The 17940-nt window shown below is 33.1% G+C and overlaps 1 protein-coding gene across 1 annotated transcript in view; it reads left to right on the top strand.

Annotated features, from left to right (window-relative positions):
• Positions 1–17940, top strand: part of LOC140439328 (knirps-related protein-like) — a 594429-nt gene that overhangs the window by 397174 nt on the left and 179315 nt on the right. The gene's annotated exons all lie outside the window — the stretch shown is intronic.

Here is a 17940-nt window from a genome sequence, read left to right as displayed (position 1 = left end):
TACTTACAACAAAAAGCAACTGCAAGAGTAGACAACGAAACCTCAAAAAAATTTACGATAAAACGTGGGAGTACGTCAGGGTTGCATTTTATCACCGACGTTGTTCAATACTTTTCGGAAATGCTGTTCAGGCAAGCTATTGATGGTTTAAGAGAAGGTATAAAAATCAATGGTGAAATCATAAACAATTTAAGATATGCGGACGATACGGTTTTGATTGCTGATAATGCGGAGGATCTGCAAACATTAATAGACGTGTAGTGGAAGCCTGTGACAGATACGGCATGAAACTAAACTGTAAGAAGACCAAAATTCTTGTAGTAAGTAAAAACGACGTAATACAGCACCAATTCACAGCTAATAATGAACCCTTGAAAATAATCGACAAAATTACATACCTTGGATGTAGCCTAAATAAGGAATGGGACCACTCATAGGAAATAAGATGCCGTATAGAAAAGGCGAGAGCTGTCTTCAATCGCATCAGGAAGATTTTATGTAATATGCAACTGAACATTGATATAAGAACACGAGTCTTGAGATACTATGTATTTTTTACCCTTTTATATGGAGCCGAAGCCTGGACCTTGACGGAGGCAACATCCAAACGATTAGAAGCCTTTGAAATGTGGTGCTACCGCCGCATGCTCAGAATTTCCTATATCCATCATGTTACAAACAACACCGTTATCCAATGTATGAATAAAGATCTGGAAATTTTGCGTATCGTGAAAATCAGAAAGATAACATACTTATGGCATGTGATGCGCAATGAGAAGTTTTAACTAATTTAAGTAATTTTACAAGGCAAGATAAAAGGCAAAAGATCTCAAGGGCGCAGAAGGACATCGTGGTTTAAGAACATCAGACAGTGGGCAGGAATGACTACCATACATCTATTTAGAGCAGCTGTCAACAAAGTTGTATAGACCAACGTGATTGCCAACATCCATAGAGGAACGGCACCAAAAGAAGAAGAAGAAGCCATTTGCAACCATTCACCAGCCACGGGATGCAGGTATGCCATTGATTAGTTTGCAAATCTCTTTGGGTTTACTCTAAAAGCCATGCTTTTATTGCGGTGATAAGTTTGTACTATCTATGAGGGTATTTATGCTGATTAGTGATAAGTAGACGTGTAGCCAGTAAGACGAGAGTGCATTCTGTCCCTATTGTTGTTTAACATATACCTACTCTGAACGTATCTTCGCGCGAGCACTGAAAGAACAACAGGAAGGCATATTAGCTAACGAAGTGCATCTAAATAACATTAGATATGCTGACCACAGTAGGTTTTGTAGACAGCTTAGATAGTCTACAAACAATAATGTTGCTTATATCAGATATTAGCAAAGAACATGGACGCATACGAAAGGCAAGATCAGGCTTTCGTAAACATAAAGTCTGTCTTTAGTAGAAGTCACGATTTACCACAGCTTTATTTGTGCAGCTCTACGTAAGGATGTATGTGAATCTTCAATGAAACTCTCTATAAGTCTAAAGTTTTGTTGTAATTTATAACAGATTTTAGCCTAATGCCATGTTCGAATACCGTCTTTTACTTATATAGTTTTCTCAAAGCGCTTAATAATTTTTTGTACCGTTGCCTTATGGATTGGATAACGGTTTGGGAAAGTATCGTTGAACAAGTTGGCTACTTTACTATAAGATCTTTTGCTATCGCCGTAACAGTAATTCGCTCTCTTTTTTATTAAAAACCATATTTATTGTCGAGCTTTTAAAAACACATAAAACAACTGTCATCTTTAGTTATTAATACAATTTAATTTACAGAACTTTTCAATAAACATCAAGCTATTGTTAGTTTTATAAATTAATGTCAAAATCACATTTTGTATTTACTGAATTGAGATTGGCACTGAGAAATTTTATTTATTTTTAACACCTTCGTAACTAAATAAAATATCAAGTGTTACATATGGTTAAACTCGTATTACAGTCAGGATTCCAATACCTATTCCAATACCTATTCCAACACCAATTCCTACAATATTCAAAGTGTTGTATTTAACGACACACTTGAGAACCCTTAATCTACCAATCAATAAAATATTGTTTATGGACGCCAGGTATTCATTTATTAACCTATGAATACCTCCAGGTATTTGACAAAGTACTCGATCTTAAGACACAAAAAAGAATATTTTATGGTTAATGGATCATCTGAAACAAAATACATCTTGGAATACCTCGAAACACATACTGTATTATAAAAAGAAAACAATATACCTTCAAAAAAAATTTATTACGCAATTATAAGTTTATATTTCAGAATATCTGGCGAAAAAATAAATTTTTTAACATAAATTTCGTCAAACAATTCGACTAGAAAAATTAATAAAATCTTTTCGAGCTTTAAATAAATAAATTACAAATTTTATTATATTAAAGCTTTGACCAATGAAAACAATGTTCCCAGTCGTATATAGGTCGTAGCCAACCATATGAAAAGTCTTCAATACCGAAATAATTTTCGCAAAAGGGGAGTTGAATTATATTGTTAATTGATATTTAATATCAGTAATTAATGTTAATAAAATGTGAAATAATATTTGTTATGTTTGCATATGAAGTGATTAACAGTCAGTAAGTTTTTTATTCTACATATTGGATAATTAATTATTAATTTTGGACTATCTATCGTCTATATAAAATTTCAACTAGTAGTGTTTTAAAAAAAACTATCAACAACTACAAAATAGTTTATTAGTTTTTCGTTTCAAATCCAGTTTCACCGGCCAGCTGTAAAGCTGGCCACGGACGTATTAAATCCTTCAATAATTATAATACGTTGGAGAAAAATTAAATATGGCTACTAACAGCAGCATCTCACCTACCTCACTACTAATGTCTGAAATAAACTCTAATAGCTCAACGTACTCATCAGCAGTAGCAAATATGCAGTTCCCATCGAAAGAACAAGCGATTTTCTTCAGTGCCTTGGATAATACTAAATTGCAGGACTATTTAATTCAATTGGGCAAGATAATTCAACCTAAGAATATAATATTTTCATCCAGATTATCAAATAACCGTATTTGTATGTATCTAGCAAATAAAAAAGTTGTTGATGACTTCATGACAAACCACGGTCATATAAAAATTCAAAATGTAACTGTACAGGCTAGAAGATTAATCACCCCTGCGGAACGGATTGTTTTTTCAAATGTGTGTCCCACCACACCACATAGTTTCTTAATCAACTACCTACAAAATATCGGACTTAACATGGTATCTCCAATTACATTTTTAAAAATCAGCGCTACATCACCTGAGTATAGTCATATTCTCAGTATCAGAAGACAGGTCTATGTAAGTCCTCATAGTATAGAACTACTTGATTCGTTTACTATAAATCATGACGAAACAACATATCGAATCTTTCTGTCTTAAGATAGTATGGTATGTTACAACTGCAAAAAGACCGGACATACTGCCCATCGCTCAAATGCAAACTCACAAGTTCATGTTGAAGAATGTTCTATGGAAACCAATAATGATAATTTATCCCAAACTGAACTTAGCAATGTCATTATGCCAACTCCAACTTCATCTTCTACAGATAAAACTGAATCAAACAAAAATCCGATAAAACACATTACTATCACCAACAATATTAATATCACAATGCACACAATAGGTATAAATATAAATAGTAAGCCAAAACGGAATATTCATGATATTCTTACACCGCCAGACACGGATCTAAAAGAAAAACGTCTATAAAAAATATAATTACGTGTAAGTGGAATCAAGAATGGAATTATTCACAGACAACACTGCGGAAAATTAAAGACAATGTTTATCCATGGCTACAGAAAACTCGAAACCGAAAACTGCAAACCATCATTACTCATCTCCGTTTAGGCCATATAAGATATACGCATTTGTACCTTTTTACCAGAGATAATCCCCCTAAATATGACATTTGTGACAAAACAGACAGTGTTAAACATTTTTTAATTGACTGTCCACTTTTTGTAAATGAACGCAACAGGTTCAATATTCCAAACAATATCAATAATATCTTAGTTACAGACTTAAATTATGATGATTTGGGAAAATATTTAAAATGTATAGGATTATATTATAAAATTTAAACTATTAAAATTGTACACCTACACTGTATTCCCGCTAATCACCTTATGGTGGATGCGGTAAACTTTTTCAATAAAAAAAATTTTTTTCTCAAAACCATTAAAAATATCCAATTTTTGGTATCACCCCAAATCAAATCAGAAACAGCCTAGATATAGGGATACCAGAAATAACTACTAAAAAAATCTCTTAACTTCAAATTCTCCACATCTATGTTACCGGTAGCAGGTAAAATTCCAAAAAATAATTAAGGAAACGTAAAGGCTTACAGGAAAAATATCAGTCCCGGATTCAACTGTGTTTTTCTACAAGAGAAAAACAAAACTCATCACCACAAAAAGAACTTACAATCAATATTTACCAACGCCTTTGATTGGTTCAAACAGAACTAGATTCGAAAATTCATTTATTCGAAAATTCATATCAATTTAAATCGACGAAAATTTGACGTGGCTACTGCTTCCGTAAAAATGGATTGTCTATATCATAATAAATTTGAAATATTGTTAGGAAAGGACATTGACTTTGATGACAAATAAAGCATGTTACATTAATTGTAACAAAACAAAAGTGACTACTTAGTATCCTTTAATTTAAACTATCCGTGTATTAAAACCATCGAGCAAAAAGACAAAAGAGGGAATGTAAAGGTGGTGGGGGCAAAAATATTGTTAGACAGGAAGTGTCATCTTGAGAGGCCAAATTAAACAAGGAAAGAGAGTCTTTCCTTGTTTAAGAAATTAAATTTAGTTGGGTTATGTTATTATTTGTCCCAACTGTCACATGAAATCTTATTTATATTGAAGTTTTTTAACAATTGTTTCACATTTTAGATTGTTATCGTTAATATTTAATTAAAATTTTCTCGTCTAAGACACATTCTGAAAACTATTTTATAGCTACTGTTAATAAGTGTCGGAAAATTGAAATTTGGCGCATTCGCATTTCCGGATATGTCCGCCATCAGAGGCCACTTTTTTGGTCGCCTTTTCATAACGATTAGATTCCCTCTTTTGTCTTTTTGCTCGATGATTAAAACATACAGAAAAGCATATTTTCAATAATCGGTTATTTCTTACATAAATATATCAACTCCCAATCAGGTTTTTTGCCAAGTTCAGTTTTTATTAAATTCATATGGACCAAAAACTTTTGATTTTATTGACTACTGCTAGAATGCAAGATCCGGCTGTTAACAGTACTAAAATTAATTGGGCATATTATTTTTAGTGGCAAACATTTAAACATTGATAAAATACGGTATTACATTATTCTAATTTAGTTAGCGCACGGACGCGGAGTGATATAAAAAAGTGGAATTTTTATTTACAAAATTCTCGCTTTGACATCTGTTACATAGGAGAGTGCCATAACTTATAGACCAGATATCGTCGATCTGCCCGTTATATTTAACATAACAAAGGCTCAATTACAATATAAAATTTATCGTTCTACAAGCCGAACTTAATAAATACATAAAAAATTCAAATGAACCCGTTAGAAATATTACGAGTCATTTTTGATTCAACAATTTTTTAATTGGATGAAAATAATGACACTTCTCTCAAAAGTCGTAAATAGAATTTTAATTAAGAATGTCTGTAAAGTGTTACCAATATTAAAACAAATTAAAAATGAAAACGTAGGTAAACTAGAGAATTCTCAACAACAATGGATGTCAATGTAAATGACTGTAAATAACAATTGAAACACAAGTATCGGAAAAGAAGTTACAGGTTGATTAGATTACCGGCAAAATTAAATATTAATGGTTACTATAACTCTTTTTGCGAGATTCCGATGCCTATATAATAACTAAGAATCTACAGACTAAAAGACGTAAACTCGTACAGAAAACGAGGCAGCCTATACGGCCCAAAGGTGGCATCTTTAACATTCCAATTACGTAACTACAGTAATCTGTACAAATTTTTTCTAGAACTGTTGGTCTTAAACTTCCTTCTTCCTTCTCTGTGTCACCTGTCCTTCTTCTTAGTTCCTCGTTTCTAACCGTGTCTCTGAGAGTCAATCCAAGTAACGTCAAAAGTCTTCTTTTTTAAATAATTTTACATACTACTACTACTTGTCGGTTTATAACGTTCTTCGCCGTTTTCCGACTTTCAATCGCCACTTAGACCGGTTGTTCCATAGATCTTCTTCTATGGCTCTCTCTCTCTCTCAGTTCTTTATTTATTCCTTCGCTCCAACTTTTTCTCGGTCTACCTCGTTTTCTCTTTCCTTCTGGTTGCCACTTTAGTATTTCTTTTGTCATTCGTTGTTCGTCCATTCTTTGTATGTGTCCGAACCAGATTAGTTGTTTTGTTGTTAGGTCATCTGTGATTGTTCGTTTGATTCCCATTATTTCTCTAATGCGTTCGTTGGTAATCCTTTCTCTTCTAGATCTTCCTGCGGCTCTTCTCCAAAAATCCATTTCCGTCGCTTTCGGTGTTCTTTCTTTCAGTGGCCATACCTCACAGCTGTATAAAGTGATACTTTTTACTATAGTCTCATATATCCTCATTTTATTTTCTTTGCTGATGGATTGGTTCCATAAAATGGTGTTTAACATTGTGATGGCTTTTCTCCCTGACGTATTTCTCTCTCTTATGGCTTTGTCTAATGTTCCATCTTGTGAAATAGTGATACCTAGGTATTTGTAGTCACAGCAGTGCTTTATTGTAGTGTTATCGTCTAATATTAGATCTTTTTGTTCTGCTCCAATGCACAGGTATTCGGTTTTCTTTTTATTTACTTCTAGACCCCATATATCATACTCTTCAATAATTTTACATGTATTTCTTAAAGATGTCTAATAGAGCTCTATATATGGCCCAAGCAAAAGTGATTTTTTTTGCAGTTCGGTGGTTTATTTTTTCCTGGCAATTTGAATTTCGTGGCGTAAGTATCTATATTCATGAACTAATGCTATTTCGTTGCAGCGGACTTTGAATATTAGCATTCTACCAGATGTGTCATGTATTGTGTCTTTCCAAAATTTATGTTCAAGCCAACTTCCTAACAGGCGGCATCTAACTCAGTAAGCATAGCTCTAATCTCTTATAAAATAACTTTTGTCAGAACTATGTCGTCCTCAAATCCTAGGAGGAAGAGCATTTCGCCGTCGACATTGATTCATTTGACATCCCACTCAAATTGTTTGAAAGCATCTTCCAGAACTGATGTAAAGAATTGGGAGATAACGTGTCTTCTTGTTTGATTTTTTTTTTTAAATTTTTATATAATTTTGTAACTTTGTGTAATCTTACAGTCATGGTTGCATTATTGTATATGTTTTCGATCAGCTGGGAATACTGATAATCTAAACGACTTTCCTCCAACCGCTTCCTCCATTACGCTTAAAAGGCCGGGGCCTACCCTATAATTTTAAGAGCTTTAAAATTGAAAAACATATATTTAAAAATTATGTTAATGCATGTAAATAACTTTTAAATGTACTAAATCACTCAATACATTAGCGTCCGTTAAAACAACTAAGTTATTATATTACCACAGTAAGCATCGAATCGTATTCAGGCATTTTAAATATCATTAATAGGCCCAATCGGAACTGGCCGACCCAGCTCACATAAGATCCCCGTACAAAAAGCGTTTGAAGTTAAGCAGCTTGCCGGACAACGATTTATATTGTCGTGTTTATGCTTGCTGTTTAGGCACCAGACGATCGGGCCTACGATGACCATCGTTGTCACTTGTAACGTAATTATCGAATAGTAATATAAATTTTCTTTTAAATTATGATAAAAAAATATGTAACATAATCTATAATTGTAACATATTTTTAAACAAACAACAGAATTGCAAACAAGTGCACGGTTGCCCAAATAAATTTAAAAAAATTCGTAAAATTGGAACAAAAAAAATCACATTTGCGTGATTTCTATATCGCCTGATTGTATGCAACTTATATGTGAGATTGTTTTATAACTGATACATAAAAATGAGTTTTTATGACGCTTTACCAGGTTGCAGTAATAGTAATGTTGATAGTGAGTGTTTGGACATTGTTCTTTCACTATTGGAATCGCCATTATCTAGAAGAACTGAAAGTGATAGAAAAAAAAATTATTATGAATGAAAGGCCTACTCCAACATTGCGGATTGACCAAAAAGATGGGAAAAAGGTGCGTACTTTTAATTGCTCTTGGTATGATATCTACAAATGGTTGTCTGGAAGTATTACAAAAAACAGACTATATTGTTGGCCGTGTTTGTTATTTTCTAATAAGAAATATGTATAGAATTGTGAAGGATACTTTGATTTAAAAAATATGTCTGCCTCCTTAAAAAAACATTCCAGTTGCAAGGAACATTTAAGTAATTTGCTGTCCGTTAACGATGTACAGAAGAGGGCGTTTTCTGTTCGCGATTTGCTAGATGAAAAATCAAAAATCGCAAAAATTAGATACAACGCAGAAGTTAAAATGAACAGAGAAATCATAAAAATTAGTTGGGGGGGGGGTCATGACCCCGTGACCATAGCTATGTAATTCGCTGGCTTGGCCTACCCAAAATTTTACCACACCAGCCGCCACTGCTAAATGATCAACATAATTGACAAAATTGGTCAAACACATCTAGCATGTTTTTTATAAAGTTCATCTATGTATGCTGTAAATAAATACTTCAAGTCACCACCAAGTGATTAGTACTTTTGCATCTCTAAGGAATTACAATTATAATAAGTTTTAGTGTTTTTTCGTTCAATAAAATTTCTAAATTTAATTTTTATCTTGAAACTTGACAAAAAATTGACTCAAATATCCAATTTCAATGGCAGAATATAACTCTAAAAATATTTTCTTGTTATTGAAAGGCTACTGTTGTACAACCTGCACATGATACCCCAAATAAGACTTTTTTCAATTAAACCATACATTATTCCACTAAATTATTTTCTACAATTTGGCAAAAGAAAATATGACATTTTGATACAATAATTAAATGTTTATGTGATAAAATTTTAAAAATAGAGTAATAATAACGTAAGCACTTTTATGCTCTACATAATTAAGCATGTAATTTAGTGTTTTTCTTAAGAAACAATAGTTTTAAGTAACTTCACGGTCGAATCTAATCTATGAGTGTGCATAAACAATTGCTAATACATAGACGGAGATTTTAAATTTATTTTAGGATTTTTATAATTGAATACATATACTTATATTAACTGTACACGTTTTGAAAACATTACTATCTGTTTATATTTGAGAATTATTTATTGATCATTTTGATTTACATTTAATATTTGTTGGTATTTTTCTTCATTTTACACTTTCCGTTATATGATTTTACTGATCTTCTTATGCGTTATCCACGTCATCTTAATATCTCACTAAGTATCTTCTGTTTGCTTCTTGGTGTTTTATCTGGTAGTGTAAATACTGATATTGACCTTAAGCCACGCCTATTTTTTATTTTTTAATGTATTGTTACGACAGTTCCGTAATATTTGTTCCACATAGAAAAGTCCCTTGATGAAAAAAAGAAGAATTAAAAATCTGGACTGTTCTAGACGTCATTGAAATGAGACGAAACGTATCACAAAATTTGAAACGCCAGAAAATGTATATAAACAGGTAGTTTACAGTTGAATAGTAGTTTTTCAATAGGTCTGTCATTCTGTTCGAGTAGTAATATTGTGTAATGTTTTCAATAACAGTGATTATAAAGAAGTGTAACATTAGTGGTATTAGTGGCATAAAAGAGATATTAAGTAATTGATAATGGTTCTACCGAATTCGATAAAGCAATGGATATGTAGGGACCCCGCATAGTTTTTAAAAATGGAAGAGAAAAAGGAGAAGCTTAGGTAATAAGAGGAAGAGAAAAAGGAGAAGCGTAGGCAAAAAGAGGAAGAGATGAGGAAGAAACGTAGACAAGAAAAAGTAAAAAAGGAGGGGATAGGTAGAAGAGTAGAGGTAGAAATCATAAATAGTTTATGTCAAATTCGCGAAAATTTTGAATTGGAAGTCAAATTATAAGTAGAATAGACAAATTAGAAGAATAACAGCATGATATAAAAACTGATTTAAAAAAAATCGGTTGCCTGTAAAGTCGGTTTTACGGGCGAAGATTTTACGTGACAACGTCTTTTTCTCGGTAGAATATTTATTGATATGAATATTATTAAATTGCACAATAGGAACAAGGAATTGAATGAAAATAAGAATTGCACAAATTTTAACTATAGAAATATATTTTGTTTACTAAAACATTGTACATGTAAACTTAAACTTAACTAATTTCTATTTGAGTGATTTTCACCGATTCAACGCGCCTAATTCTCTAGTGCTGCGCGCGCAGCGGACCGATCATGTTTGAGTGGGAGAGAGACGCAAGGCATTCGCCGGTCCGGCGGGCCTCTCTCTCGTTCGGTGACTCATCGGGTTCCGGCACATTTATCAGCCACCCAATTCCGTGAAAAATTTTTGTAAATCTTGAAAATATACATTATTTTAAGCTATTTACAAAAAAAAAATTTGCGGAATTTCCATTTATTTAAATAAAAAATGACTTTGAAAATTGAAAATTTCACACTTTTTGGGCGGCCATATTGAGAGTTGACTGCGACGTTTCCAAATCTATAAAAATGTATAGTATCACAAATATTCTCTATAAGTTAAATTTTATGATATATTTTTTGAAGGGAATACTTCTTTTTACGTAATATACGTGCATAAACACTTATTACTCTGCTCATCGACTTATATAAATACTATTTTAGAATATAATGATAATCTAAATGCAGCAATTGAACATAAATACTAGATAATAATGAAAAATAAAAATGATCAATAAATTCTGTATTATATTTAACAAATTTTAGAAATTACTAAAATTATTAAACAAAATTTTTAAAGAAAAAAATTAGTTTCTTATATTTTAAAGAACTGAAATTCTTCTTATTCCTCTTTATAAGCAATTCTGCATGTTCATTGGCGGATTAATACCTCTATGGAAGGCTGCCATTCCACTTATCTCTTGCTATTTTGATGACACTGGTCTCCTCCATTCTGCTTATGTTGTTATTCCATGTTTTTTTTCAATTTTGTGTTCATTTATTTATGCACTGTACGTTACGTTTTCTTCTAATTTCAACACTTATCTTTTGATCTCCGAGCGTAGTTCCTGTAATTTTTCTTATTACTAAAGAACTTAAATGTGCGGTGTTATTATAAAAAAATTAACAATTAAGTAATATATTAACGATTCATTTTTAAATGAGGAACACTTTACGTTTTTATACTAGCTTCAGTGGTAAATATACAACAATTGGAACTATATGCAATAGACTAATAGTTTACCTGTGCAAGGTCGATATGGAAAATCGTGGAAAATGTTAAAAAATATATATTGAACGTCTTGTTATGTTTAGCAGACCGATGGTGATCTACAAAGGTCGGTAGATCATCTCATAGCCCCAAAAAGGAACTCAATCTATCCTAAACTAAACGAAACTAATTAAGATAAAATATATTAATCGGTGTGTATTATTAAGATAAAAATATACGAGTTCCCTTCCTGGGGTGTGAGATGACCTACCTACGGACGTCGGTAGGTCATCTCACACCCCAGGAAGGGAACTCAACCTATCCTCACCTAAATAAATATAATTAAGATAAAATATATTAATCGGTGTATATTATTAAGATAAAAATATACGAGTTCCCTTCCTGGGGTGTGAGATGACCTACCGACGTCCGTAGGACGTCGGTAGGTCATCTCACACCCCAGGAAGGGAACTCAACCTATCCTCACCTAAATAAATATAATTAAGATAAAATATATTAATCGGTGTATATTATTAAGATAAAAATATACGAGTTCCCTTCCTGGGGTGTGAGATGACCTACCGACGTCCTACGGACGTCGGTAGGTCATCTCACACCCCAGGAAGGGAACTCAACCTATCCTCACCTAAATAAATATAATTAAGATAAAATATATTAATCGGTGTATATTATTAAGATAAAAATATACGAGTTCCCTTCCTGGGGTGTGAGATGACCTACCGACGTCCTACGGACGTCGGTAGGTCATCTCACACCCCAGGAAGGGAACTCAACCTATCCTCACCTAAATAAAAATAATTAAGGTAAAATATATTAATCGGTGTATATTATTAAGATAAAAATATACGAGTTCCTTTCATGGGGTGTGAGATGACCTACCGACGTCCTACGGACGTCGGTAGGTCATCTCACACCCCAGGAAGGGAACTCAACCTATCCTCACCTAAATAAATATAATTAAGATAAAATATATTAATCGGTGTATATTATTAAGATAAAAATATACGAGTTCCCTTCCTGGGGTGTGAGATGACCTACCGACGTCCTACGGACGTCGGTAGGTCATCTCACACCCCAGGAAGGGAACTCAACCTATCCTCACCTAAATAAATATAATTAAGATAAAATATATTAATCGGTGTATATTATTAAGATAAAAATATACCGACGTCCGTAGGACGTCGGTAGGTCATCTCACACCCCAGGAAGGGAACTCAACCTATCCTCACCTAAATAAATATAATTAAGATCTTCTTCTTCTTCTTCTTAAAGTGCCTATCCGTTCCGGACGTTGGCGATCATCACAGCTATCTTCACTTTGCTTATTGCAGCGCGGAACAGTTCAGTGGTAGTCGTGTTATACCACTTTCGCAAATTTTGAAGCCAGGAAATGCGTCTTCTTCCCGGTCCTCTCTTACCATTTACTTTCCCTTGGAGAATCAGCTGGAGAAGGCCGTAACGTTCTTGATTTCTCATTACATGACCTAGATATTCCAACTTTTTAGTTTTGACGGTCATGAGAATTTCACATTCTTTCCCCATTCTACGCAGGACCTCCACATTAGTAACTCTGTCAACCCAGGATATACGTAAGATAATTAAGATATAATTAAGATAAGATATGATTATAAGATGATTAAGATAAGATTATAATTAAGATAAAATATATTAATCGGTGTATATTATTAAGATAAAAATATACGAGTTCCCTTCCTATAAACGACGTCCGTAGGACGTCGGTAGGTCATCTCACACCCCAGGAAGGGAACTCAACCTATCCTCACCTAAATAAAAATAATTAAGGTAAAATATATTAATCGGTGTATATTATTAAGATAAAAATATACGAGATAAAAATATAGAAACCAAAACTAATTTAAGATAAATATATATATATATATATATATATATATATATATATATATATATATATATATATATATATATATATAAATTATATATATATAAATTATATATATATATATATAAATTATATATAGTTTTTTTTTTTTTTTTTTTTTTTTTTTTTTTTTTTGTGTCATTGCTAAATTCCAGTAATAGCCTAAAAAGGTATGCGTATTGGACGTATAGCTGACAGACGATGGGGGAAATCTTTTTCTGGTTGCTTGAAGAGCAGCCACGGAACAAGACACCCAGACGCCCTACGGGCGTCTGTGTAGTGCCGGATTAACCGCATTCCGGCTAAAACCTACCACCGTTACTTAGATAGAAATCTAATTTTTTGTGCCCATCCTAACCTAACCCAACCACACCACATTTAACTTAACCTAAATAATACTATTTAAAAAGAAAATATATTAGTGGGTGTCTTTCTCCTACGGAGAAAGAGAAACCGACGCCCTACGGGCGTAGATAGGTCATCTCATGGTCCAGGAAGGGAACCAAACCAAAGCTAACTTAACGCAACCTAAACCTAACCTAACTCATATCAACCTAAACTAACCCAACCCAACCTAAATAAAAAAAACTAATTAACATAAAATATATTAGTGGGTATACTGCTCCTACGGAGCATGGCTAATCGAGGATCTATGGGAGTCACTAGGATATATAGCGGCTCATGAAGGAAAATTTACAAAACTAAAGAACTAACTAAATCAATCTAACCTACGCTAATCTAATTCAACCTAATCTAAAAAAACATACCATACTATACTTTAATATATATATATATATATATATATATATATATATATATATATATATATATATATATATATATATATATATATATATATATATATATATATATATATACAAATTAGTTATATCTCTGTCTAATGCAATTTACTATGTTCTTAAACCTATCATGAGCATTGCGTCCATATAATGCATCCCACATAAATTGGTCGATGTATTCCGGTAGAAATGGAGAGCTCATCACTCCAAGTCGTCTTAGGTATTGTTTAAGACGAGACCAATACCCTTCTACCTGATTTGTACAGACCCCTGTTAGTGGATCTTTAAAAAATTTAGAGTGATTCACAGTTTTGTGAATATACCCTAAATTTTTTAAGTTGGAATATCCCTTCCACTGGTCTGTCCAAATTTCACTACCTTCCCGGACGTGTTTTTTAATAATCTCCACTAATACCTCTCCTTTCCTACTTTCTATATATGTTATGTACCCCCTTTTTAAAACTATATCGTACATTCCCAAAACCCATTGTTCTTTAATTATTCTACCACGGTTATATTTTCGTTTTGTTACAACACTTTCATCAATTTGAACTGTGTGTCCTTCTCCACCTGCAATAATAAGAATGTGAAAAGTAACTAAATGTTAATATTTTGTATTGTTATTTTACCCAATAAAAATGGTTCTTCCTCTTGTAAAAGTTTCCAAGAAACCACATCTCTCAAATACCGATATATCTGTATAACAGATCGTTTTTCCAAATTAATTATTTCTGCGGCACTTTTAACTGGCGCCTGACTTGCCCAAAGCCACATTACATAAAATAGAGTCCTGACTGGTACTCTCAATCCTTCAAAAAATGTACCTGTACATACGGAATACATTTTTTTGCATTTGCCGCACCAAAAACCATGGTTTAATTTATACCCATTTTTCTGTTTCACTACACATGGACGTCGACATTGTCTAACTTTACATTTAAATTGTTCTTTAAGTAATCCAATATTTTGTAAATATTGAATTAATTCAGTATCGCTTTTTTGTGTTATATTATTTATGTCAACAATAGAATTCACTTCCATTTTTCAGGAATAAAACCAAACATAAATTAAACTTGTTTTGACAATTTATAAATTTCATCCAGAGATATTTTGATTTGTTTAAATAAATATCATTTAAAATATTTAAAAACTGAAACAAACCTATCACAAAAATTGGCAACCTCGCACAGTCGCTGTCAAACTTCAATCCAAAAAGCCATAATAAATCAAACAGGTTATATGAGCAAAATTTATTATTTTGTTGATATCAACAAATATTTCATTATAATCCAATGTTCTAATAAAAATTACTAAATATTACACACTAATATGATATAATTAAAAGGTTAGTAGTAATATATAAGTTTGTTTTATAAAAATATGTCTCAAATTAGGGTCGCTAATAAATGTGCTGGCACCGACTCATCGTAACAGACGTGAGCGGGCGTTACACTTTTTCATGAGTGACTCCGAGCCACAACCTAATTTAAGACGTTGTCACGTCAAAAACGACTTACAAAAGTACCTATCGTAGCCTATCTACGGGAAGATAGAAAATTTCTGTTGTATTATGGAGCATCTCAGCTTGATATTATATAAGGCGAATAAAAAGTTATTGCAACCTTGCAATCAGACAGAACGGTCGAAGACATAATAGGACTGTTTGTTAATACGTTTCAATGTTCGTCACTAATAATCAAGAAGATTGGGATACTTTAATTCCTCCATTCCTGCTAGATTGTAAAAGTTCCGAACATAAAGCGTTGATTATTCTCCATCTATGATGACCAGAAGAGAAGTGAACCTTACTCGTGATTAAATGTTTGGAAGATTGCCTGCCTGCGAAGAAAAACGCTGCGCTGCGCTGAAAAACGTTCATTTTTTATGTATATCGAAAGTTTGAAAGAAAAATTGGAAAAGTCTACAAATTTGAATAAAAGTTTGAAGCTTTCAAGTGATAAAGTCAAGGTCAGGCTCTTTGAACGTAACCTTAAGCCATACCCAGCAGTGCGGTGCATGTGAAGTTCGATAAAAAACCGTGGATTTCGCCTTTCGCTACGTCGTCTTCTGACCCTGTCTTGGCCATTATGCATGCTTAAACAGAATCTATATTCATCACTAAAACAATCTCATTCAATTGTTGGTCCCAAGGCAATCGTTCTCATTACCATTTAAGACGATTACGTAGATTTTCAGGGGTAAGAGGTAGCACCCAGTATAGCTGAAATGGAAAAGGACCAAAACTGTGAGTCGACGATAATTTATTCGCCTTTCAATATTGGTCCTCCATGTTCTAAAACCATTGATTTGCAATATATCTGGTAATGTAAAAGTGTCCCTTGTTGCTCTGTTGTTACCTATGCCCTTTAATCTTCTTGATGTCATGCCCAATAACACATTAATGAACGTATGAATTATAATACGCTGGGCAACTAAGGACACAATATTTCATAAAACATTATTTGGTATACTTGCCACATTTGCCGCACCTTCGTTGTTTTTCAATTTTGCCCACCAAATGACCCACATTATCCAAACGAATTTCGTCAGTAACATGTTTTGAAGATTTTGGACGTACTCCACGTGACGTTGGAATATCTGGAGCTGTCAGCAGGGCCTCCACAATTCGCCTGTAAAATTCTAATAAAGAAATTGCCTCAATGTTGCGGTAAAGAAGCCGCATGTTGACTATTGCCCCGTTCAAGCAAAATCTAAATATCGCCCAATACCATTTTTTAGATTGAATACGAATCCTATATAAACCTTTTAGCTTATCGAATAAGTCTATACCACCCATTCCCTTGTTATACATTTGCACAACGTTTGGTTGAGGGACCGCTAGAATTTTTCTGTCTTTTCTGGGCCATCTGTTACAGTTTCCTATAGTAAATATTTCTGGAGTTGAAATATTAGTTGCCATAGTAACTTTATTATTGTCATTCCAGCGAGCTGATGTTCTTCGCTATGTAGAGCGTGGGAAGTTGCACGAATTTGTTTTTTATTTCTTTGAGTGGGGCTCTTTCAATCCTGTCTTTTCTAATTGTACCGATACAGTGTATCTTTTGATCTCTCAACCTTGTCATTAAAGGTAAAGATGTATATAAATTATCAATATAGATAGGTGTTTTCGGTTACGGAACTTTCTAACGAGTGACCCTGTAATTTATCTCCACTTGCAGTATAGGGATGAAGTTTGGCAAGCTAACGTTTATTGGTCGCAACTCACCAGAATTTATATCCGTAATGGATGGGTTTTCGTCAACTGCGAAACTTCCGTTTACTGGCTGGAGGTAATGATGAAAACGTTCATTTAGATGGTCAATTAGGGATTGAAGTTTGAACGCTTTATGATCAAATCTGATTCGACTCATATTATTACTAACTACTTATTCTGCAACCTCCCTTTTTCTTTTGTTGCCTGATTCGTGAGTTTCAGTCACAGTTGTATTTGGCAGCACTGTTTTCTCAATTGTTGTATTTTTTCGAGAAACAGCCGTAATATCCATGCTTTGAGATAGTGTACCTCGGCTAATACTTTGAAAAGTTTAATTGAACTGGTCTTCCTCATCACTTCCGGCATCATCTTTGTCAGAATCATTTCCGTCATTTGGATAATGCAACATGAATTAAACTTCATTACACTGGTCAATTTCCTGAGCCAAAGTATCGTCATCTTCTAAACTCTCAGATATTTTTAACAATTCCTCTGCATCTTTGGGATTATTAAGATCATATTTTTTCGTCATTTTTTCTAAAACAGAATCAATATTGATTAGTTACCACGATTGCCCAGCGTATTATATATCAT

This window comes from Diabrotica undecimpunctata, chromosome 4 (assembly GCF_040954645.1).
Source record: "Diabrotica undecimpunctata isolate CICGRU chromosome 4, icDiaUnde3, whole genome shotgun sequence".
Lineage (NCBI taxonomy): Eukaryota > Metazoa > Arthropoda > Insecta > Coleoptera > Chrysomelidae > Diabrotica > Diabrotica undecimpunctata.
Note: the sequence above shows the minus strand (reverse complement) of the source record. Positions and strands in the feature narration are given on the sequence as shown.